Source organism: Oncorhynchus clarkii, chromosome 17, assembly GCF_045791955.1.
Source record: "Oncorhynchus clarkii lewisi isolate Uvic-CL-2024 chromosome 17, UVic_Ocla_1.0, whole genome shotgun sequence".
Classification (NCBI taxonomy): domain Eukaryota; kingdom Metazoa; phylum Chordata; class Actinopteri; order Salmoniformes; family Salmonidae; genus Oncorhynchus; species Oncorhynchus clarkii.
This window is the reverse complement of record NC_092163.1, coordinates 26,927,333-26,952,263: the sequence shown is the minus strand read 5'-3', so window position 1 is coordinate 26,952,263 and position 24,931 is coordinate 26,927,333. Positions and strand designations below refer to the sequence as shown.

The 24,931-nt window shown below is 44.4% G+C and overlaps 1 protein-coding gene across 2 annotated transcripts in view; it reads right to left on the bottom strand.

Moving 5' to 3' along the window:
- Nucleotides 1-24,931, bottom strand: part of LOC139370654 (CBFA2/RUNX1 partner transcriptional co-repressor 2) — a 51,888-nt gene that overhangs the window by 21,996 nt on the left and 4,961 nt on the right. The window contains exon 1 of one of the 2 annotated variants that reach the window (XM_071110260.1): nucleotides 10,829-11,162. The exons of the other annotated variant lie outside the window; for it this stretch is intronic. The gene's annotated coding sequence lies outside the window, so the exon portion shown is untranslated. Of the gene's footprint in view, nucleotides 1-10,828; nucleotides 11,163-24,931 lie in introns of those variants that run through there. 2 annotated transcript variants of the gene reach the window in all.

Sequence of the window (24,931 nt, the reverse complement as noted above, 5' to 3'; positions counted from 1 at the left end):
GTTTTTTTTATCATGTCAGACAGAGTCAGAGAGAGGCAGCTCCGATGCAAAAGCGTGTGACACTAGTCTACTACAGCAGGCACAGGCAGCGTTAGTCTTATTAATCAGCCTGTAAAACCCAATTAGTTGGTATATACCGCCTGAAACGAATGACTACAAAACCCTGAAAAGTATCCTTACAAGCCAGAATGTTTAATAAAATGACATGTAAAGTAGCCGAGCTGAGTGTCCACTAGTGTACCCATCGGAGTGGAGCCCCGAAGTGACATAAAACGAAGTAATCAAAAACAACTTGTTTCTGAACCCCCAAAAATAGCCTGCAATGACACAGAATAATGTGTGTAATTGCTCAAGTCTGCACACACATCGTCGCCGCTCAACTCCATCGTAAATGGTGGAGCGGAGTTTAATCGGCTACATTTAAACTTAAAGTGGCAATGTGGTTCGGAGGCTCCGAATAGAGGGAGGCCAAATCAAGTACCATACAGCATTTTTTTTGTACGTTGCATAGGCTCGGTATAGCTCCACATTGACATGATTGGTTGTCGGAAGACGTTCTGTATAAACCTGCTCTGTGAAGTGATTGTGTGCAATAACTCAAATTGCCTTTTGCACTCGCTTCCAAACTGCGCGATTTAAAAAATTTAAAAAACTTTTACAAAGGGTAAAGTCTACAAAACTTGGTCCACTCTGTTCATAACAGATTCTAGTTTGGGAACAAATGTTGAATCGATGATAACATTTGCAGAATGTAGGCCAAAATCCATCTCGAACCATCTTCTCCCACTGCCCGCCAGTGGGCTTCCTCTCACTACCATATTTGGTAGTGAGAGGAAACGCCAACCGGATGCTTCAGATTTATAAATCTAGTGAAATATCTATCTGTGGCTCTACTCTGCTCCCTGAAGTACAATAAGTATGAATGACCATGCTTCTAGCTTTACTCGGTTGTCTGTGCGGTTTGTCCTTCAGCTGCTCAAAATTTGAATCAAAAATATCCACAGGATAGTAATGTTAACATCACTTAAGAGTCGGTAGGTAGCTTATATGGTTTGCTTTGGCACCAAGCTAAAGTTAGTTTTATATTGGATAGGCCTATTTGGTTCTCTCATCAATAGCTATTGAACAAAGCATGCCATGACAATTAAAATATTCTGAATCAGGGGAGGATGGAGAACAATCTATACCTTTAAAAAAAATATACATATATATTTAGATGTTTTTGAAGATTGAAAACTTGAATATACCATTTTCATTAATACATTCCTGTAGTTATGTCTAAAATAAGAGTAAGTTTAAAATCTGGCTTGTAGTGACCATTTACACGATTCTGCAGGCATTCGTTTCAGGATGTGTCTATACACCAATTAATTGTGTATTACAGCCTGATTGAACAAACTAAGGCAGTGTTGTCCATAAAATTGGATACGAACTTTCGACAGGAACGAGAGAGGCTAGTAAAGGCAAGCGCGTTTGAGACCAGGTGCAAGGAGGGAGGACTAATATGAACAGCTCCACCAAGGCAAAGAGGAGGGCCAATCAAAGCCAGATGTTCAATACGCCACAGGCTGTGTTCAACGCATTCATAAGCCTTGGTTTTCACGACGCAGATTATGACGGTGGAATACTTGCACGTAGACACAGAGGGAAAACAACAGAAGATGAGTAATACAAGTGATAGTCAGATTTGGGAAATGTTCGGAGTATACCCCCCTGAACTCAACATTTTCAAAGTTCTTAAATGGTTGGGCGCAAGCCAGGAGAATAGCCCTAGAGTGTGTGTGTGTGTAAAGCATTGCAGTGTAATGTTGGACTTATAACCTACTGTCTTGCATTGACGTGTAGCCTACAGGCCTATTCACGTGCAATGTAGGCTTATCCTTACACAATTAATTTGCCAATTTACTTGATTCATGAAGCAGCTTTCAAGAGAGTCCACTAATACGCCTAATATTCTCTCTGCAACTTCAACATGAAACCCGTGACCTAGGGAATGAGGGTGGAGTGAATAAAAATACACACGGAGACATAACTATTTCCACATTCATGCAATGCCCCATTAATCATCAGCCAGCCATATGTGCCCATTTCCCAGGTGTGTGCCAGAGTAGGCCCATGTATGTACTAATCCACTGGGGTTGAGATATGGGTTAAGGCGTCCTCATACGACATTCGGTTTTGCTTCTAGCAGAACTCGGCTAGGCGTAACCGAACGTCTGTGCTCGCATACTCCCGGATAAGACCTTCGCATGCAAAATGAGAGAAACAATTACTGTCATTTATCCCTCGAGACACCGTAGCAACAAAATAGCCACAGTACAGTTCAAATCAAATTGTATTTGTTACACGCGTCGAATACAACAGTGAAATGCTTACTTACAAGCCCTTAACCAACAACGCTTTAAGAAGAAAATAAAAAAACAATTAAACAGCAGCAGTAAAATAACAATAGCGAGGCTATATAAAGGGGGTACCCGTACAGAGTCAATGTGCGAGGGCACAGGTTAGTCGAGGTAATATGTACATGTAGGTAGAGTTAACGTGACCACGCATGGATGATAAACAGAGAGTAGCAGCAGTAAAAGAGAGGTCTGGGCAGCCCTCTGATTAGCTGTTCAGGATTCTTAAGGCTTGGGGGTAGAAGCTGTTAAGAAGCCTTTTGGACCAAGACTTGGTGCTCCGGTACCGCTTGCCGTGCGGTAGCAGAGAGAACAGTCTATGACTAGGGTGGCTGGAGTCTGACAATTTTTAAGGCCTTCCTCTGACACCACCTGTTATAGAGGTCCTGGATGGCGGGAAGCTTGGCCCCAGTGATGTACTAACCGTACGCACTACCCTCTGTAGTGCCTTGCTGTCAAAGGCCAAGCAGTTGCCATACCAGGCAGTGATGCAAACCGTCAGGATGCTCTCGACGGTGCAACTGTACCCATGCCAAATCTTTTCTCCTGAGGGGGGAATAGGCTTTGTAGTGCCCTCTTCACAACTGTCTTGGTGATGTGGACCTCCTTTTCCTGTCACCTACAATCATCTCCTTTGTCTTAATCACGTTGAGGGAGAGGTTGTTATCCTGGCACCAAACGGCCAGGTCTCTGAACTCCATATAGGCTGTCTCATCGTTGTTGGTGATCAGGCCTACCACTGTTGTGTCATCGGCAAACTTGATGAAGGTGTTGGAGTCATGCCTGGCCATGGAGTCATGAGTGAACAGGGAGTACAAGAGGGGACTGAGCACACACCCCTGAGGGGCCCCCGTGTTGAGGATCAGCATGACGGATATGTTGTTACCTATCCTTACCACCTGGGGGCGGCCTGTCAGGAAGTCCAGGATCCAGTTGCAGAGGGAGGTGTTTAGTCCCTGGGTCCCTATCTTAGTGATGAGCTTTGAGGGCACTATGGTGTTGAACGCTGAGCTGTAGTCAATGAATAGCATTCTCACATAGGTATTCCTTTTGTCCAGGAGGGAAAGGGCAGTGTTGAGTGCAACAGAGACTGCATCAGCTGTGGATCTGTTGGGGTGGTATGCAAATTGGAGTGGGTCTAGGGTTTCTGGGATAATGGTGTTGATGTGAGCCATGACCAGCCTTTCAAAGCACTTCATGGCTACAGATGTGAGTGCTATGGGTCGGTAGTCATTTAGGCAGGTTACCTTAGTGTTCTAGGCAAAGGGGTGGTCGGTTTGCAACATGTTGGTATTACAGACTCAGTCAGGGACAGTTTGAAAATGTCAGTGAGGACACTTGACAGTTGGTCAGCGCATGCTCAGAGTACACATCTGCCTTCTGAAAGTTGACCTGTTTAGAGGTCCTACTCACATCGGCTACGGAGAGCGTGATCACACAGTCGCCCGGGAACAGCTGATGCTCTCAAGCGAGCATAGAAGTAATTTAGCTCGTCTGGTAGGCTCGTGTCACTGGGCAGCTCCCTTTGTAGTCTAATAGTTTGCAAGCCCTGCCACATCGGATAAGCGGCGGAGCCGGTGTAGTACGACTCAATTTTAGTCCTGTATTGATGCTTTGCCTGTTTGATGGTTTGTTGGAGGGCATAGCCGGGGGAGGGGGGGCGATGTCATCAATGCACTTATTTGTGAAGCCAGTGACCAATGTGGTGTACTCCTCAATGTCATCAGAATATTTTTTATTTAACTAGGCAAGTCAGTGAAGAACAAATACTTATTTACAATGACAGCCTACCCCGGCCAAACCAGAACAACGCTGGGCCAATTGTACACCGCCCTATGAGACTCCCAATCACAGCCAGATGTGATGCAGCCTGGATTCAAACCAGGGACTGTAGTGACCTCTCTTGCACTGAGATGCAGTGCCTTAGACCGCTGCGCTACTCGGGAGCCCGGAACATATTCCAGTCTGTGCTAGCAAAACAGTTCTGTAGCTTAGCATCTGCTTCATCTGACCATTTTCTTATTGACCGAGTCACTGGTGCTTCCTGCTTTAGTTTTTGTTTGTAAGCAGGAATCAGGAGGTTAGAATTATGGTCAGATTTGCCAAATGGAGGGCGAGGTAGAGCTTTGTACATGTCTCTGTGTGTGGAGTAAAGGTGGTCTAGAGTTTTTTCCCTCTGGTTGCACATGTAACATGTTGGTAGAAAATAGATAACGGATTTGAGTTTTCCTGCATTCAAGTCCCCAGCCACTAGGAGCGCCGCCTCTGGATGAGCATTTTCCTGTTTACATATGGCGGTATACAGCTCATTGAGTGCGGCTCTAGTGCCAGCATCGGTTTGTGGTGGTATGTAGACAGCTACGAAAAATACAGATGAAAACTCTTGGTAAATTCATATCATGTCATATCATCATATCATGAGATTTTCTACCCAGGCAAGCAACACCTTGAGACGTCCTTATATTTTGTGCACCAGCTGTTGTTGAGAAATATACATTGACCGCCACCACTGGTCTTACCAGAGGCCACTGTTCTATCCCACCAGCTGTATGTTATTCATGTCGTTCGTTCAGGACGTTCGTTCACGACTCGGTGAAACATAAAGACACTAGTTTTTAATTTCCCGTTGGTAGGATATATGTGATCGCAGTTCATCTATTTTTATTATCAATTGATTGTATTTTGGCTAATAGGACTGATGGTAAAGTTCGATTACCCTCTCGGCAACGGATCCTAACAAAGCACCCGGATCTTCGTCCACGATACCTCCGTCTCTTTCTCCTGCAGATGACGGTGATTGACGGCCTTGTCAGGCGTCTGAAGTAAATCCTTCCCGTCTGACTCGTTGAAGAAAAATTATTCCTCCAGTATGGGGTGAGTAATCACTGTGCTGATATCTAGAAGCTATTTCCGGTCATAAGACAGTGGCAGAAACATTATGTGCAAAATAACTTACAAATAACTCGAAAAAAAACATACAAAATTGCACAATTGGTTACGGGATCGTAAAACAGCAGCAATCTCCTTCGGCACCATTCTAGCGCAGTTCCTCAACATAGTCTGAATTCATTTAAGACAAATCAAGAAATGTGTAATTAATTTTGTCGTTTTTGCCGGGGAGGCGTTTGTCGCTTAATTTTACATCAGGCTAAGATGTTTGTTGCAAGCGAACTTCTACTTGCCTCAAGGAAAAATGTAGTGTGAACAAACATCCGAAGCAAAATCTCTGCCGAACTCCAAAACAAACTAAAACATCACAAAATGTCATCATAATATACAGTGTGCGCGAACAGGCGCGCCAAGTTGAGACTGGATAGCATGCGACAGGCTTTAAGTCAGTCCTAATGTTGGAGCTCCACTGCTTCTGCCAGAGAAAGAGATAAGGACAACAAAGAGACCAGCTGTGCTTAGAACAATGGAGAAAATTAGTGTGTGTGTGTGTGGGTGGGGGGTGCATATGCATTTGTGCGTTTCAGTGCAGTTGTGTTAGGGCTGTGAAGATACCAGTATTTTTTTTGATAGCCAAAATTAAAACACGAGGCAAATCAAACTCTTTGGTCCTTTCAAAAACCTGCTGTATGCAAAATATTGTGTGCTATAGCTTGATAAATTAATAAAATGTGACTCTGGATGGCAACATAATTATGTTTTCCTAAAGTAGTTATATCCGCTGGTATCGTCCCGGCCCTGATTGTGTGTGGGTGTTCCACACAGTGTGTGTTCGCATGTTTTGGTGTGTGAGCACATGATTGTGCGTTTCTAAAAGCATGTCTGTGCGCAAGATTGTGTGTTTCTACGTGGGTGTGTAGGGAGTGTACTACTGTTCTTCTATGCTCTATACTACCTACATTCGGGGGCCCAGAGCGGGGGGTGCGTCTCGCTTCTCTGTACAGTCAGTCGCAGGTCCATAACTCACGGCTTAGGAGAGGAAAATAGACAATAGGACAGAGAAGACCGCAGAGAGTTTGTTTGCTCGCCATAATTAATGACATACTTGGTAATGTGAAACAGAAACCTGGGAGTGGAACAGAGGCCGCTAGTGGCAGGAGCTATGGGAGAACATGCTCATTGGGATGGCTGGAATGGAATAAATGGAACAAAAATCAAGCACATCAAACAAATGGCGACCACATGTTTGACTCCGTTCCATTAATTCCATTCCAGCCATTACAATGAACCCATCCTCTTATAGGTCCTCCCACCAGCCTCCTTTGGAAGGGAGGCATGTGCTGACTTGAGAGGAAAGGGAGGGAGAGTAGGAGGGAGGGAAGTAAGTGAGGAAGGTAAAGAAGGACGAGAGAAAGGAGAGGGATCAATAGGAAGGGAAAGAAGGAGGAAGAGAGAGAGAGAACCTTGAGGAGAGGATAGAGTACAACAGTAAGAAAGAGAGAGAGAGAAAACGGGGCTACAGTAAGAAACATAGGAAAAAGAGAGCGGGGGTTCAACAAAAGGGGAGTGAGAGGAGAGTGGATAGTGTAGAGAGGGTAAGGGAGAAAAGGGGGGAGGAGAGACAGAAGTGTTTGTGTTGGATGGTGGCTGTCGTACAGCCTGTGAGGTGGGCCTGAGCCAACACACACACACACACTCTGTAGAGGTCACGGATGATAGATAGATCACAGAGAGAAAAACAGAGAGAGAGAGCAAGAGAGAGAGAGCGCGAGGTATACCTCTGGGTGTCTGTGGGCCCTGAGCATGGTTCTGATTGAGGTCATGCATGGGGAAAGGGAAAAAAATACACCAAACAATACAATCTCCTTTAAAGGGATACTGCGTGATGTAGGTTGTTTATCTTTGTCTCTTTGTGCAGTTTATTGAAGTTAGCATATCGTTAGCCTAGCACAATTGCTGGAAGTATTTTACCTTTATTTAAATGGGCAAGTCAGTCAAGACGACCTAGGAACAGTGGGTTAACTGCCATGTTCAGGGGCATAATGACAGATTTTTACCTTGTCAGCTCGGGGATTTGATCTTGCAACCTTCCGGTTAGTAGTCCAACGCTCTAACCACTAGGCTACCTGCCTTCCCATAAAGTATCCTGATACAGTAGCCAGCTCCTCTCAAAAGCAGGGGACTAGACAGATACATTGCGTCTGACTTGGTAAGTAGATAAACAACCAAAATCTCCCTTTAACACAGCTTCTATCTACGAATCAACCTCTCACTTACACACACCGTGACAAAACAGTGTCTCCCTTGAAAGCAACCCCCTACACACACATAACCTAATATATACAAATCACACACATACTTTCTCTTACACACAAACACAGAGAGGAGCAGGTTGAGAACTTCAAGTTCCTTGGTGTCCACATCACCAACAAACTATCAAGGTCCAAACACACTAAGACAGTTGTGAAGAGGGCACTACACAGCCTATTCCCCCTCAGGAGACTGAAAAGATTTGGCATGGGTCCTCAGATCCTCAAAAGGTTCTACAGCTGCACCATCGAGAGCATCCTGATGGGTTGCATCACTGCCTGGTATGGCAACTGCTCAGCCTCCGACCGCAAGGCACTACAGAGTGTAGTGCGTACACTGGGCCAAGCTTCCCGCCATCCAGGACCTCTACACCAGGCGGTTTCAGAGGAAGGCCCTAAAAATTGCCAACGACTCCGGCCACCCTTGTCATAGGCTTCTCTCTGCTACCGCACGGCAAGCGGTACCGGAGCGCCAAGTCTAGGTCCAAAATAGTTCTTAACAGCTTCTACGCTCAAGCCATAAGACTTCTGAACAGCTAATCAAAGGGCTGCCCAGACCCCTCTTTTATGCTGCTGCTACACTGTTTATCTATTCATGGTCACTTTAACTCTACCTACATGTACATATTACATCAATTACCTCGACTAACCGGTGCCCCGCACACTGACTCTGTACTGGTACCCCCTGTATAGCCTCGCTATTGCTATTGTTATTTTACTGCTGCTGGTTAATTATTTGCAACTTCTTTTACATTTTTTACTTAACACATTTTTCTTCTTAACATCTTAAAGCATTGTTGGTTAAGGGCTTGTAAGTAGGCATTTCACTGTAAGGTCTACTACACCTGTTGTAAATCGACACGTGAGAAATACAATTTGATTTGTACTCCCTACACACAGAACCTAAAAAAAAAATCACATACGTACTTTCTCTTACACACATACACTACTTACACTCAAAGGACCACTGACACTAAGGGCCATTTCTCAGGGGCTAAACATGTCGTTTAGCGCCCCCCCCCCCCCCCAGACGGGAAACATATCTGTTCAAACCAGTACAGTGAACAAAGGCCTGCGGTTCTGGGTCACTGGGCTGGGGCACAAGGCATTACCCTGAGCAGTCTCCACCAGAGTCATAGGCTCCAAGCCAGACCTATGACACTTCTCAAAAGAAGGGGGCCCTCATAGGACCTCAATGGAAAACTGGTTGGGCGGGGGGGGGGGATTCACACACACTCATGAACTTACAAGCTCATACACTTACACGAGCAGTCAAATTACACAGGCAATATCTTCCCCCAACCACAGACACACACACAAGCACTCTCTCACACACACACTAACTCCTCATATACATATAGACAGTTTGCTCTAAAATTGACATTTGGAGAGAGCAAATTGTTGTGATTGGGGCCTCTTCTGAGGACAAGATGCATGGTCATCGTCCTCCCCAACTCTCCTCTTCCTCCCCACCTCTCCCTCCCCAGACACACCTCACCCCTCTTCCTCCCCCAGGCTAGATATCACAGGCCTAATCACTGGAACTATTCGAGAGCTTCCTGCTCCGCAATGTTTGAAGCAGCTGCTTGGAACTTCTGTGTGTGTGTGTGTGTGTGTGCACACCAAAGAGAGCGATGGAAAGAGGGAGGGGAAAATAAATGTAGCATTGTAAGGATTTAATGCTGAGTGGACAAAGGTTAATGGTGTCGATGACTTCATGAAAGTCTGATCTTTCTCATTCATCTCAGCAATTAATCACTAATAATTGGTATAGACTAGGTATAAATTCATACTTCATAGGTAAGAGAATGTAGGTGGATGAGTGTGTGAATGGATTTTTCAAAACTGTATTGTAAATGTATCATATTTCTATATAAACCAAATGACGACTTTGAAACTGTTGAAAATTCACGTGGAGATGGAAGAAAATGGGGGCCCATCTCTCTCACACACACCTCCTGCTGCTGCTGTCAGGGGTGTGACAACCCCTGACAATGTCCAGCCGGCCCCCAGACTCTGAGACTTCATGGTTTGAGCCTGCCCAGTCCTATCTCCCCACAGGCGTGGAGTCCTGCTCTACTTGGCTGAGACTTGCCAGGTCCCCTCTCTGTCTGTCTGTCTCTCCTTCCATTCCTCCCTCTCCATCCACTCCACCCCAGCAAACACAAATACACAGAGATGAGTCCATTCACTGTACCAATAGGACTAGCCTTCCCCTTCATTGTTTTACCTCAAAACATGCCCAGACATCACCCTTTGATGCAGCAGAGCTCTTCTTGCCCTACACTATAATACATGTACTAGGTATGTACTTGAGTTGCTAACGATTTCAATGCATTATTAGCTATGGAAAAATGTGAGCCTTGCACACAGTGTCAGCAACAAGAGTATTCTCTGGACCATGGCTCTCCAACCCTGTTCCTGGAGAGCTACCGTCCTGTAGGTTCACTCCAACCCTGATCTAGTGCACCTGATTCTAATAATTAGCTGGTTGATAAGATGAATCAAGTTAGTTACAACTGGGGTTGGATTGAACACCTACAGGAGGGTAGCTCTCTAGGAACAGGGCTGGAGTGCCCTACTCTGGATAGTACTCTTCATTAACAACGTGTTGCCAGGTACCAATTTAAGGATAAGGAAAGCATGAAAGATCGCAATATCCTTAAATCGTCACCGACTCGTCATAGTCACCTCAACGTACGCGTTCATTTGGTTTACCTCTAAAGAGCATGGAATAGCCCGGCAGTACAGCCCACAAGCAAATTATCACTTGTCACTCAAAACAACTGAAAAAAAAATCTAAAAACAAGACTACCATCCGTCTGGGAAAATACGTGAACGACCAAAGCAACCTCCGATTAGTAAGTAGTCCTGCGTTTACAGTGTCCGTTCCAATTCAAAACCAGACCCAATGCCATAACAAACAGTCATTTGCAACACTGAGCTGACAATTGGTCTCAAACGGCAGCAGTTTTCTGGTGCTAAGCTAACTCTTAGCCATGTGCATCCCTCTCTTCCCTTGGCAGACAATGCAAAAGAGATGAGAAGATAAGAAAAGGGGGATGATGCACCATCTGTACAGAGGCTAATTGGGGTAGACAAAGCACACACACTCTCCTTCGCTCAATCACACCCTGAACACGCCGACGCGCATACAGAGACAGATTTAAATACAACAAAAATAGAAAATGCACTTGGCGCACACGAGAAAGTGAAGGAATATGTTTTTACCTCCACCCTAGCAGAGTCGGCTCTTGTCGGTCCTAATTCAGCTGGGGTGCCTTTTGCTTTCTTATCTTTGTCTTCTCTCCCTCTCCACGCCTTCATATGTCAGGCATGTGTTTGCGTTCCCACATATGTGAGCCCCAGTGTGGCCGAGTCCAGAGCCAAAGAAACACAGATGGCTCCCAGATGGAAGAGGATATCCAGGCAGTCCAGCACTGTGCGTTCTCGCTCTCTCTTGCTCTGTTCGTTCTCTCTCGCTCTGTGCCTGTTCTCTTGCTCTCGCTTTGTCACTGCTCTCTCTCCGTCACACACACACACTGTGTGTTCGCGCTCTACCTCTCTCTCTCTGCTGTGTGAACCTCTCTCTTTCTCTCTCGCTCTCCCTCCCTCCGTCTGTCTCTCTCTCTCTCTCTCTCTCTCTCTCTGACTGACTCCTCCCCCCTTTTCCCACAGACTCTCTCCTCTTTTTCCAGGCACAGTCTGCTGGGCTGATGTCACCGACAAGGCCACGTCCCCCCTATTTAATGTATTTACCGATGGACCCTCGTGATTAACATAACTAATTGTACTGGCACCTTCAGGCTAAACAAAGGCTGTGACAAGTAAGGGGGGAGGAGGGGGGGGCATTACTTTCCTCTATACCCCCCTTCAAGAGTGGGGCTCTCACAATGTTTTATACCCCCTCTGTGGCCCTTTTTCTTTCTTTGGCTCTCTTTTTGTTTCACCACCTTAATGCAGTCTGGTAGGCCATTGAATCCAGTGTGTGGACACTTGAGGGGAGATGAATGCAACCTCTTGTCCTCAAGCTTCACTGAGTTAAATTTAAGCCAGCAACTGATTTATCGACAGTACAAGAGAGAAAGGCAGATAAAACATCGTAGAAAGTGGATGGTTTTGCTTTTCACCAACATTTTTGGGGGGAATGAAACCTCTAAAAATAGAATTATAATGCAGATTTTAGATTGTCAAGACTGAGTTCCTTCTAATTCTGTGGTGAGTCAATGATTAGGCTCTATAATTGACAACTGGCAAACCACGTACACATAATCAAGGCATTTCAAGGCTCCAGACAGGAGTAGTCTAAATAGCACACAAGTGCTCAAACAAACAAACAAACAAACAAACAAACAGCAGTCCAAGACAAACACTAACAGTTCATTAAGACGTGATATAACCCGCCCTTGTACACACACACACACACACACACACACAGATTCTAATTGCCTCCCAAGGTTCAGCTGATACTGCAGGTTAAAACGAGGCAACTAAGCCAAGAGCAGACACACACACGCACAGCACAGCTTTATTTGATATCCTTGGACTGATACATTTAGAGAGTGCATCTGGCCAAGGGAGAGAGGGCCAGGTGGCCGTGGCAGAGGGAACAGGAGGTGCAGCACTGACTGCGGGTGCTCTGCAGATGATAAACCCAGACGCTACACTCGCTAGCCCTACAGGTCAGTGTGTCCATGCTAGCTAGCCCTTAATTCAGATAACACACACCAACCAACCATTCTTACTTAGCCTTTAGCTTTCTCTTCCACGCATACCGTCTGAACTGTCTATGTATTTGGCCATAATCGATCCCATAGAGGGAGAAAGCAAAGCATACACTTATGTAGTAATTTTTTTAAGGGGGAAAGTCAATATTGAATGTGGTATGGAAGTGCTTTAGCTCCATGCAGTCTCCCACAGCTGTTAACCATTGTGCTAGGCTATGCGGCCGAGACTGAGAAAAAAGGAAAAGGGGACGTTGCTAGCTGCCCACAAAATGAGACACCCCAGTGAACCTCGAGCATCTGTTTCTGTTCACACGCTCTCTCTCTCTCCGAACATCTACTTTTAGAAAAATAAACAGAGTGCTTAAACGACAGCACTGGCACTCTCCTGTAGTCCAGAGGTGGGAGGAACGAGGAGTTTGGGGAGTTTGGATGTTTGGAGGGTCTAAAGGGTAGAGGGAGAAATATATAATCATTACCTCACCCACTCACTAATTATGCCTTGTGATGGATAGCTTGTTGTGTGAGTGAGGGGAATAGGAGGAGGATTGTGGCCTCCACAATGAGCTCATGCAATACAGCTACGGGTCGAATGGATACAGATGTGTAGGGCCAATACCTTGACCATTTGGAGCGTGTGTGCCTGTGTGTGTGTGTGTCTCACCTGCTTCGTAAAACAAAAGGTGTAGACTAACAGTGAAGTGAGTTGCTTACTTACGGGCCCTTCACAACAATGCAGAGAGAAACCAATAGAAATAATAGAAAAATAATAACACAAGAAATAAATACACAATGAGTAACGATACACGGGGTATACACGGGGTACCAGTACAGAGTCGATGTGCAGGGATACAAGGTCATTGAGGTAGATATGTACACATAGGTAGGGATACTGTGACTAGGCAACAGGATAGATAAACAGTAGCAGCAGCGTATGTGATGAGTCAAATGAGTTAGTGCAAAAAGGGTCAATGCAGATAGTCCGGGTCGCTATTGGTTAACTATTTAACTAACTAGCAGTCTTATGGCTAGGGGGTATGAGCTGTTCAGGGTCCTGTTGGTTCCAGACTTGGTGGATTGGCACCGCTTGATGTGCGGTAGCAGAGAGAACAGTATGACTTGGGTGTCTGGAGTTTTTGACAATTTTTAAGTCCTTTCTCTGACACCACCTGGTATAGAGATCCTGGATGGCAGGAAGCTTGGCCCAAGTGATGTACCGGGTCGTATGCACTACCCTCTATAAGAATTCGACGCTTATGATTTTTCAATGCCGATACCGATTATTGGAGGACCCAAAAAAGCCGATACCGATTAATCGGCCGATTTAAAATAAAAAAAAATATATATATGTATTTTTTTATTTGTAATAATGACAATTACAACAATACTGAATGAACACTTATTTTAACTTAATATAATACATGAATACAATCAATTTAGCCTCAAATAAATAATGAAACATGTTCAATTTGGTTTAAATAATGCAAAAACAAAGTGTTGGAGAAGAAAGTAAAAGTGCAATATGTGCCATGTAAGAAAGCTAACGTTTAAGTTCCTTGCTCGGAACATGAGAACATATGAAAGCTGGTGGTTCTTTTTAACATGAGTCTTCAATGTTCCCAGGTAAGAAGTTTTAGGTTGTAGTTATTATAGGAATTATAGAACTATTTCTCTCTATACCATTTGTTTTTCATTAACCTTTGACTATTGTATGTTCTTATAGGCACTTTAGTATTGCCAGTGTAGCTTCCGTCCCTCTCCTCGCTCCTACCTGGGCTCAAACCAGGAACACAACAACAACAGCCACCCTCGAAGCAGCGTTACCCATGCAGAGCAAGGGAAACAACCACTCCAAGTCTCAGAGCGAGTGACGTTTGAAACGCTATTAGCACGCACCCCGCTAACTAGCTAGCCATTTCACATCGGTTTCACCAGCCTAATCTCGGGAGTTGATAGGAGTGAGGTCATAAACAGCTGCTGGCAAACGCACGAAAGTGCTGTTTGAATGTATGCTTACGAGCCTGCTGCTGCCTACCATCGCTCAGACTGCTTTATCAAATCATAGACTTAGTTATAACATGATAATACACACAAATACGAGCCTTTGGTCATTAATATGGCCGAATCCGGAAACTATCATCTCGAAAACAAGACATTTATTCTTTCAGTGAAATACGGAACCGTTCCGTATTTTATCTAACGGGTGGCATCCATAAGTCTAAATATTCCTGTTAGATTGCACAACCTTCAATGTTATGTCATAATTACGTAAAATTATGGCAAATTAGGCGGCCCAAACTGTTGCATATACAATGACTCTGCGTGCAATGAATGCAAGAGAAGTGACACAATTTCACCTGGTTAATATTGCCTGCTAACCTGGATTTCTTTTAGCTAAATATGCAGGTTTAAAAATATATACTTCTGTGTATTGATTTGATTGATTTTAAGAAAGGCATTGATGTTTATGGTTAGGTACATATTGGAGCAATGATACGCACCGCATCGATTATATGCAACGCAGGACACACTAGATAAACTAGTAATATCATCAACCATGTAGTTAACTAGTGATTATGATTGATTGTTTTTTATAAGATAAGTTTAATGCTAGCTAGCAACTTACGTTGTCTTACTGCATTTGCGTAACAGGCAGTCTCCTCGTGGAGTGCAATGTAATCAGGTGGTTAGAGCGTTGGACGAGTTAACTGTAAGGTTGCAAGACTGAATCCCCTGAGCTGACAAGGTAAAAATCTGTTGTTCTGCCCCTGAACAAGGCAGTTAACCCACTGTTCCTAGACCGTCATTGAAAATAAGAATGTGTTCTTAACTGACTTGCCTAGTTAAATAAAGATTAAATAAAGGTGTAAAAAATAAAAAATATTTAAAAAAATCAGTGTCCAAAAATACAAATTTCCGATTTGTTATGAAAACTTGAAATCGGCCCTAATTAATCGGCCATTCCGATTAATCGGTCGACCTCTACCCTCTATAGCGCCTTGCGGTCGGATGCTAAGCAGTTGCCTTACCAAACAGTGATGCAGCCAGTCAAGATGCTCTCAGTGGTGCAGCTGTATAACTCTTTTAGGATCTGAGGGTCCATGCTGAATCTTTTCAGCCTCCTAAGGGGGAACAGGCGTTGTCGTGCCTTCTTCGCGACTGTGTTGGTGTGTGCGGACAATGTTAATTCCTAAGTGATGTGGACACAGAGGAACTTGAAGATCTAGACCCGCTCCACTACAGCCCCATCAATGTGGATGGGGGTGCGCTAGGCCCTCCGTTTCCTGGAATCCACAATCAGCTCCTTTGTCTTGTTGAGGGAGAGGTTGTTGTCCTGGCACCACACAGCCAGGTCACTGACCTCCCCCCTAATAGGCTTTCTCATCGTCATCGGTGGTCAGGCCAACCACCGTTGTGTCTTCAGCAAAATTAATGATGGTGTTGGAGTCGTGCTTGGCCACGCAGTCGTGGGTGAACAGGGAGTACAGGAGGGGACTAAGCACTCACCCCTGAGGGGCCTGTGTTGTTGCCTACCCTCACCATCTGGAGGTGGTCCATCAAGAAGTGCAGGATCCAGTTTCAGAGGGAGGTGTTCAGTCCTAGGGTCCTGAGCTTAGTGATGAGGGTACTATGGTGTTGAACACTGAGCTATAGTCAATTAACAGCATTATCACGTACAGTAGATGCTCCTCTTGTCCAGGTGGGAGAGGGAAAAGGGGACATTGTGGTCACACCTCGGTAAGTGATACTTTTTGGGGGGACCCAATATCAGTGAAAATGACACAATTCCCTTCACTATTGAGCAGAGACTAGGGATTAACACCGGTTCCCGGGACACTCCCGGGACCCCTCTACATTTCCTGATATTTTTGATGACAAAACCCGGGAAATTAGCCTACAACATTTCCCCCCAATGTTGCACTAATGCAATTACACAAAATACACAAGATGTGCAGCAGCAGATTGTAAAAAATAAATTAAAAAGCACATTAACAGCACATCCAAACTGGTTGTTGCTTAGAAACCTTTAGAATAGAGTATTTACACAAAGTCACCATAAATTCAAAGGACATGAATGATTGACACTGCTGGACTGCACACTAGACCCGAATGCAGTTAAGAGTTCTAATCAGAACTGAAAATGACATCCCGGTCCGACTCAAGCCCGGTGATCTGAAGCCCGAGCCCAGGCCTTGTACGAGATCACAGAAATTAAATGAGTCCGAAAAAAAAGGCTGTATTGATTTAAACTGGTGTTGAGAACAAGGGGGCAGAGGCGGGCGGCAGTGGAGTGAGGAGACAAGGAAACAGCCATAACTCATAACTCACCTTAGTTATGATCAACTGAATGATGAAAATATTGGAATAAAGTAGGATAATGCAATTGAAGGCATGTATCAAATTCGTGTTTATACTGAAACGCCCAAAGTCATACCCAATCGTTATACTAATTTAAATGTATGTGGTCACCTAGATTATATTTCCCAGCGCCGTTTTGATTGGGATTGCGCCATCGCACGGTGTTGAGACGAGCGTGGGAGACTCATCTAGGTAATTCAATATCAGATTTTTTTGTTTGTTTTCACTGTATCTCCGTTTGGATATTTGGTAACAATTAGGCTGAGGAAAGTTGACGTGAGGGCTAATAATCATCTTTATTCTAGTTTGCTCATCTATTAGATGATCAGGAACATTTAGCTAAGCATGTCGTACAAGCTAAGCATGCCGTACAACTTCTACCTGCAAGCTTCATAAGTTAATGATCAATTTCAAGCAATTTGTACATACCTATGACAGTAATTGTTGCCACATTGCTGGTGAGCTTGCAAAGTCAACAGTTAATAATATTCTTGATCTCCATTTAAAAAATTAATAAATTGCTGCATATTTATTATGGTAATCATCTCTCCCTACAATTTGATGTTCGCTCTGCACCCGATCCTATAGCTGTACTGCAAATCAGCAATCTGTTCGCTAGCTCACCTAACCTGTGTTGATTGACAGTCCAATCAGACGGCCGAGTGTGCATTTCACTAGCCAATCTGTTGCAGGTTATTTTGCAAAGGCAAAGCTGTGACTACTGTCTCTGGCTGCATGTAGAGTCATCCAGGTCGACTCTGTGCCACAAAATGACTGACAAAATGTGACAAAAACCCTGTCCAGACAATTACAAGTCATCAGTCTCAAGTCAAAGTCAAGTCAGAGGCTCCACGTCCAAGTTATTTTCTATCAAGGTGAGTCTCAAGTCATCAAACTTGAGTCCACAACTCTGCTATTTTCCTATCATCCCAATCCCACTGAAACCCCAAATCGTGACTCCCGTCTTGCATGAAAATTCCTAACTTTATTCTGTAATCCATAGGTTGCATTATCAAAGCACGTTTCGCCTATGCATTTCAAAAATACAGCTAATACATTTCCCCCGCCTCTCTGCGCTGTCTTGTATTGCTGCCCATATGAGAGCTTCGGTAGAGAATGTGCGATCAACAAATGGGATGCGATTAGATAAGGATTAATTTATTTTATGAGCTGATAAGATATTCTGTCATTTTTTGAGGTTATCTGGCATGTTTAGCAACTTTGGTCATTTTACTTTTGTTTGACTGCCGTTACAAAGTTTGTATGATTCGATGACTCTGTAGCCTACTCGGGTTGCGTCCTGAGCACGCTCTGTGTCGAGATGCCCTAGGCCTACTAGTAAAATGCACTGAATTAATTGAGGAACATAACGCTCAGAATTTGTGAACGGCCTGTTTTGAAATTCACAACAATGTCATTGGCGATCAAAGTTACTCTATCATTACTAAATATCTGTTTCATCTGCTGTTAGATCTTTACATAGTGAAGCAGCCAAGACAGCAATGTGGCCCAGCGCCCCTCTCATTTTGGGAGAACCCTGGCATAGTGACCATATCTTGGATTTAAATGCTTTAAATGGGCACTTACATTTTTTTTTTTTGCGGTATTATATGAATATCCTAGCGGAAAATATGAATCCCTAGCAGAGACGATCAATACCCCATCATGACCATAGTCACATTACCCAAATGTACTTATCGGGGATGAAATATGTTGTGTGGTTCAGTGTCATTCAGTGAAAGACCTAGACACAAACAGTTATGCTCCCCTCTTGGAGCGAACCCAAAAGTCTTTACACACAATTTACACTCGCACCACCTTGTGCTAGGAAAACACAGCCAACCCCGGTCAGCTGAGGTGACTACTGAAAGGTGTCATTATCATCACAAAAGGTGGCCACATAGCCTCATGAATGGCTGTGGTAGCGCTGATGGGAGGCTCCATCTCAAAGGGGGGGTGGGGGGGGTAGAAGAACCTTGCTTCTTAAATGGGCAATTATCTCTAGGCTTTTAACATGCCCCCAAGGGCAACAAAGCTGGGGCTAGCCCAACAGCACTTTGGGCTTGCTCTTATCAGTGCGAGAGAAAGCTACCAAGCAGCACAACGCAACAGCATCCCCAGGAGCCCCATTGTGCTAAGGCGACACACGAATGATCTGAATGCAACCAACGGCTAATGTATTAGCATTAGCGCTACGTATGGTTTACATCTGTGACGGCTTCAGTCAAGTGTCGTGCTGTATTAGCATACGAAGCCATTGAAGAAAATTTTAGATAACAAAAGTTTGAGAAGCATGCAGGGGGGAGGCAGCAGCAATTACTTAAATGACATTGGTGATAATGGCGTCATGAACGTTAATGCTTAGTAAACATGCTAATGACAGACAGACAGACAAACAAGGTAGCCTACTCGGGAATTAAACAAACAAGGCAGCTTGAGTGTTTGCAAATGCATTTTCTATAAACCACACGACTTAAATGATTCATTAACTTCATTTGCAATGCTGCGCAAACATGCTAACGCCAGCCAAATTGAGATCCATGCAGGAAGTCAACAACACTGGGATGCTGCAAAGTGTCTTTCTTTCAGCCGTAAATGACCTATCCCCCTCCCCCACACATTGTTTTAAGTAGACACCTGTGAGTATTTGTGTGTGTGTTATTGTGTACGTCTGTTGGAGGCCACGCTTGTCTTTCGTCATTCACAGGCTTGAGAGCCAGCCAAAACAGCTTGCTCCTTGGCTTGCCTCCCACTCACCATATCTCAGCCCACAGGAGTTCCTTTGGAATCAATGAAAGCACAATGCACCTGAATCTCTGAGTCTCACTCTCTCTCCTCTGCTTTTCCCGCAGTCCCGTTTGATCTTTTAATGCCATATTTTCCGTTACATCTGCTGTAGGGACAACTTGACGGGAGACATAATCATTTTCTCCATGTCTGGTAGGGTCATTAGCAGCGAAGGAAAAACATGCAAAATGAATAAGATGCTTGGCAGTGGTATGGTCACACGCTAAATCTAAGGGGACTATTTTATTCGCTGCATACTCAGCACAATAATGGTATAAAATCAGAACAGGCCATGTGAAGTCCTATGGGTGTTCTCTTCTCGGCCTCGTCTCCCCCCTCTTTGCAGCAACTCAATTCAAAGCTATCGATTCACTCAAAGGCTTGTTCGCATATCATCCTGGGGATATTAAAAACAAATGGGTGGGGGGGGGGGGGGGGCGCTCAGAGCGAAAACACAAGAAAACCCATTGACTGCTGCTTTACCCCCCCTCCCCTCCATTACCCCCAAGCTCCACCTTACCCCCCCATGAGCTATTGTACCCTCCTTTTCAGACACTCCTATATCACCAATAACAAATGGGTCCCTTTTTTTCTCTCTCTCACCCCCCCTTTCTTGTTCCCTCTCTCTCCTTCTCTCCCTTGCTCTCCGATGAAAGGCAGGCATTGAGCCGGCAGTGGCATTCCAAAACCTCAGCCCACGGCTCCAGAGTGTCTGGCTATTCAACACTGCTGGGAGCGATTAGTTTAAGTAAGGCCTGACCCGCCTACTCACCCATGGAAAACCGTCAGATCTCTTGTTACACTTTGGTTGGAGAAGGGAGGACTGTGCTTTCGAGTGCCTGTGTGTGCAACTGTGCATGTGGTGTGTTAATGTGCGAGTGTGTGTGTGTGTGGTTGTGAGAGAGAGCGCGTGTGTGTGTGCAATTTATGAGAGGTGGGTCACACGCTCACTTGGCTGCATCTTCCCTAAGTTTCCACAGAGGAAGGCCAAGTGTGGGACAGACGCCAAACCTTTTCTCCAATAACTCTGTTAAACGATATTCAATAACCACCTTCTCCTTTTCTCTCCAGTTAAACCGTGCACCAGATAAACCAATCGGGCTATCCGTGGCTGACTCCATATATAGCTAAAGCCTTACATGCCCTTACTTACAGTATTCTAATCATTAAAGTGTACAAGGCAGCGAGAGATCTCTTGAAGTTTGGCCTGCTCTGCCAACCTTACCAAATTCTCAGCACATAAACAACTGCTTAGAAGCAAAAAATGCCAGACTGACAGTCGGAGTGCAATGTGCATGCTTTCTATGGCGATACTGTTGCTTTCATACATACAGTATGCAGGCATAAAGCCTTTTTTCCATAGTATAGCCTAGTAACATATACAATACGCATACTGCGTTCTTAGTTTCTTATAGTCTACACCTACAGTGTTATAAGTCATTTGAAGTCTACGGTTAACATAAGCACAGTGCATTAATGTACTTAACAGCCACCTTGTAAAACAATGGTGACTTTGCTACTGCTTTTTATAGGGAACAGACATTTTGCAATGGGCACGTCTGACATGGCAGTAGGGCAAGTAAAAAAAAATAAAAAGCACGAACCGCATTCCTCTTAATATTAAATGGTTTAACCCGAGCTTCATTCCAAGATGGTGGTTTGTCGTCCATTGTGCTTGCAGGAAGGACCTGACAATAGTGCCACTTTCAGCCCTACAAAGAACTTTATTGTTCCTGTCATGTCAGAAACGAAACAATAGACAGGTGAAATGAAACGTATGTCAACACGGGGGCCCGGGAAAGAGAAAGTCCTCATCTTTTGGATTCAAAGGCGTGCTTTGACATCGCCAGCCAAAGACCTCTCATCTCATTGGGGTGTTCGGTTACTGTGTGTGTGTGTAGATATTTTGTATGTGTGTGTGTGTTTCTTCCTCCACCTGCAGTTGATCCCATAATAACCTTCTAGTTATCCCCCGGGCCGGAGCAGCTGTGTTGTGCTCTTGCCTGGCGACGGCCACACCTGTGTAGTGTGTTATGCAGGTGGCTCATCTGGAGGGTTACATTGGTAACACCTGGCCAAGCAGAGATAGAGCCTGCGGGGGGGATTTGTGAAGGGCTCAATTACAGCTTGGCTAGATAAGGACTCTGGGGTATAGCCCAAACACACACGCATACACACACACACAGACATGCCTTTGCCTTACTCAAGGTACAGTCGCAGGGATGTTTAGGCTTATCGAAGGTGCGCTCCCCTCCAAGGTGTGTATGTGTGTGTCTGTGTCTGTGTGTGTGTGTTAAAGAGAGCGAGAGAGAACCAAACACCCCAGACTGAGGATGATGAGCCCATCTGCCTCGGCTTTGTGACTATGAGAGGAAAACTAACAAAAAACACTACTAGAGGAAAGAGACATAAACATCACGTACACTACATGACCAAAAGTATGTGGACACCTGCTCGTCGAACGTCTCATTCTAAAATCACCTTTCCCAAACTGTTGCCACAAAGTTGGAAGCTCAGAATCGTCTAGAATGTCATTGTATGCTGTAGCGTTAAGATTTCCCTTTACTGGAACTAAGGGGCCATGAACCTCAAACCATGAAAACAGACCCAGACCATTAATCCTCCTTCACCAAACTTTACAGTTGGCACTATGCATGTTTTTCTGACATCCGCCAACACCAGATTTGTCCGTCGAACTGCTAGATGGTGAAGCATGATTCATCCCTCCAGAGAACGCGTTTCCACTGCTCCAGAGTCCAATGGTGTCAAGCTTTACACCACTCCAGCCAACACTTGGCATTGCGCATGGTGAGTTTAGGCTTGTGTGTGGCTGCTCGGCCATGGAAATCCATTTAATTAACCTCCCGACTAAAAGTTATTGTGCTGAAATTGCTTCCAGAGGCAGTCTTTACGCACTATGCGCTTCAACACTCGGCACTCCCGTTCTGTGAGCTTGTGGTCTACCACTTCACGGCTGATCCGTTAATGCTCCTAGAGATTTCCAGTTCACAATAACAGCACTTACAGTTGCCCGGGGCAGCTCTAGCAGGGCAGAAATTTGACGAACTGACTTGTTGGAAAGGTGGCATCCTATGACAGCGCCACGTTGTAAGTCGCTGAGCTCTTCAATAAGGCCATTCTACTGCCCATGTTTGTCTATAGAGATTGTATGGCTGTATACTTGATTTTATACACATGTCAGAAATGGGTGTGGCTGAAATAACCAAATCCACTCATTTGAAGGGGTGTATACAGTGCCTTGCGAAAGTATTCGGCCCCCTTGAACTTTGCGACCTTTTGCCACATTTCAGGCTTCAAACATAAAGATATAAAACTGTATTTTTTTGTGAAGAATCAACAACAAGTGGGACACAATCATGAAGTGGAACGACATTTATTGGATATTTCAAACTTTTTTAACAAATCAAAAACTGAAAAATTGTCCGTGCAAAATTATTCAGCCCCTTTACTTTCAGTGCAGCAAACTCTCTCCAGAAGTTCAGTGAGGATCTCTGAATGATCCAATGTTGACCTAAATGACTAATGATGATAAATACAATCCACCTGTGTGTAATCAAGTCTCCGTATAAATGCACCTGCACTGTGATAGTCTCAGAGGTCCGTCAAAAGCGCAGAGAGCATCATGAAGAACAAGGAACACACCAGGCAGGTCCGAGATACTGTTGTGAAGAAGTTTAAAGCCGGATTTGGATACAAAAATATTTCCCAAGCTTTAAACATTCCAAGGAGCACTGTGCAAGCGATAATATTGAAATGGAAGGAGTATCAGACCACTGCAAATCTACCAAGATCTGGCTTCCCTCTAAACTTTCAGCTCATACAAGGAGAAGACTGATCAGAGATGCAGCCAAGAGGCCCATGATCACTCTGGATGAACTGCAGAGATCTACAGCTGAGGTGGGAGACTCTGTCCATAGGACAACAATCAGTCGTATATTGCACAAATTTGGCCTTTATGGAAGAGTGGCAAGAAGAAAGCCATTTCTTAAAGATATCCATAAAAAGTGTTGTTTAAAGTTTGCCACAAGCCACCTGGGAGACACACCAAACATGTGGAAGAAGGTGCTCTGGTCAGATGAAACCAAAATTGAACTTTTTGGCAACAATGCAAAACGTTATGTTTGGCGTAAAAGCAACACAGCTGAACACACCATCCCCACTGTCAAACATGGTGGTGGCAGCATCATGGTTTGTGCCTGCTTTTCTTCAGCAGGGACAGGGAAGATGGTTAAAATTGATGGGAAGATGGATGGAGCCAAATACAGGACCATTCTGGAAGAAAACCTGATGGAGTCTGCAAAAGACCTGAGACTGGGACGGAGATTTGTCTTCCAACAAGACAATGATCCAAAACATAAAGCAAAATCTACAATGGAATGGTTAAAAAATAAACATATCCAGGTGTTAGAATGGCCAAGTCAAAGTCCAGACCTGAATCCAATCGAGAATCTGTGGAAAGAACTGAAAACTGCTGTTCACAAATGCTCTCCATCCAACCTCACTGAGCTCGAGCTGTTTTGCAAGGAGGAATGGGAAAACATTTCAGTCTCTCAATGTGCAAAACTGATAGAGACATACCCCAAGTGACTTACAGCTGTAATCGCAGCAAAAGGTGGCGCTACAAAGTATTAACTTAAGGGGGCTGAATAATTTTGCACGCCCAATTTTTCAGTTTTTGATTTGTTAAAAAAGTTTGAAATATCCAATAAATGTCGTTCCACTTCATGATTGTGTACCACTTGTTGTTGATTCTTCACAAAAAAATACAGTTTTATATCTTTATGTTTGAAGCCTGAAATGTGGCAAAAGGTCGCAAAGTTCAAGGGGGCCGAATACTTTCGCAAGGCACTGTATATAGTATAGGTCTGAATAGATCACATTCCAACAAGAGCAAGTTGGTCTGGTAAATTGGAGATACGTGAATAACGGAACAACAGTAGGGTTTCCTTTCACAACAACAGTATTCATAAAGCATCTCAGAGTATGAGTGCTGATCTAGGATCAGGTATCCCCTGTCCATAAGACCTGATCTACAAAAAGAGTCAACAGAGACTGTGCTTTCTCAAAAAGCTGGGATCTTTTAATGTTGACTGTACTATATTGACTCTGTTTTACAAATCTTTCATTGAGAGTATTTTAACTTTTTGTATTGTTTGTTGGTTTGGCGATGCCACTGTCAGCCAGAGAAATACGCTGAGAAGGATTATCACCAAGGCAAGCAAGGTACTTGGAGTCAAACAGACAGGCCTGGATGAGATCTTGCTGCACCCTCGACAACTACTGTGATTATTATTATTTGACCATGCTGGTCATTTATGAACATTTGAACATCTTGGCCATGTTCTGTTATAATCTCCACCCGGCACAGCCAGAAGAGGACCACCCCTCATAGCCTGGTTCCTCTCTAGGTTTCTTCCTAGGTTTTGGCCTTTCTAGGGAATTT